The sequence below is a fragment of the Myotis davidii genome, unplaced genomic scaffold (assembly GCF_000327345.1).
Source record: "Myotis davidii unplaced genomic scaffold, ASM32734v1 scaffold79, whole genome shotgun sequence".
NCBI lineage: Eukaryota > Metazoa > Chordata > Mammalia > Chiroptera > Vespertilionidae > Myotis > Myotis davidii.
The window spans coordinates 1927096-1927546 of record NW_006294339.1 but is presented as its reverse complement, the minus strand read 5'-3'; positions in this window follow the sequence as shown (position 1 = coordinate 1927546).

Genomic DNA, 451 nt, shown 5'->3' with positions numbered 1-451 from the left:
AGCAGGCCTTAGCCAGCAGGTACACAGCCCCCGAGTGGTCCCAGACTGTGAGAGGGCACAGGCCTGGCTGAGGGACCCCCCGAGTGCACAACTTTTTGTGCACTGGGCCTCTAGTATCCTTATTAAAAACCAAAGTTCTTAATAATAAACTTTTCAGCTTAGGCCTGATCCCCCCAGGAAGCAGGCCTTAGCCAGCAGGTGGACAGCCCCCGAGTGGTCCCAGACTGTGAGAGGGCACAGGCCTGGCTGAGGGACCCCCCGAGTGCACAACTTTTTGTGCACTGGGCCTCTAGTATCCTTATTAAAAACCAAAGTTCTTAATGAAATAAACTTTAACTAGATCGCAGAAGAGTTCATATTTCAATTAAAAAGAGACCCAGTTGATTAAGGATGAACAAAGACAACACATGTGAACACCAACATAATCAGAGAAATGACAGGAACTAGTACT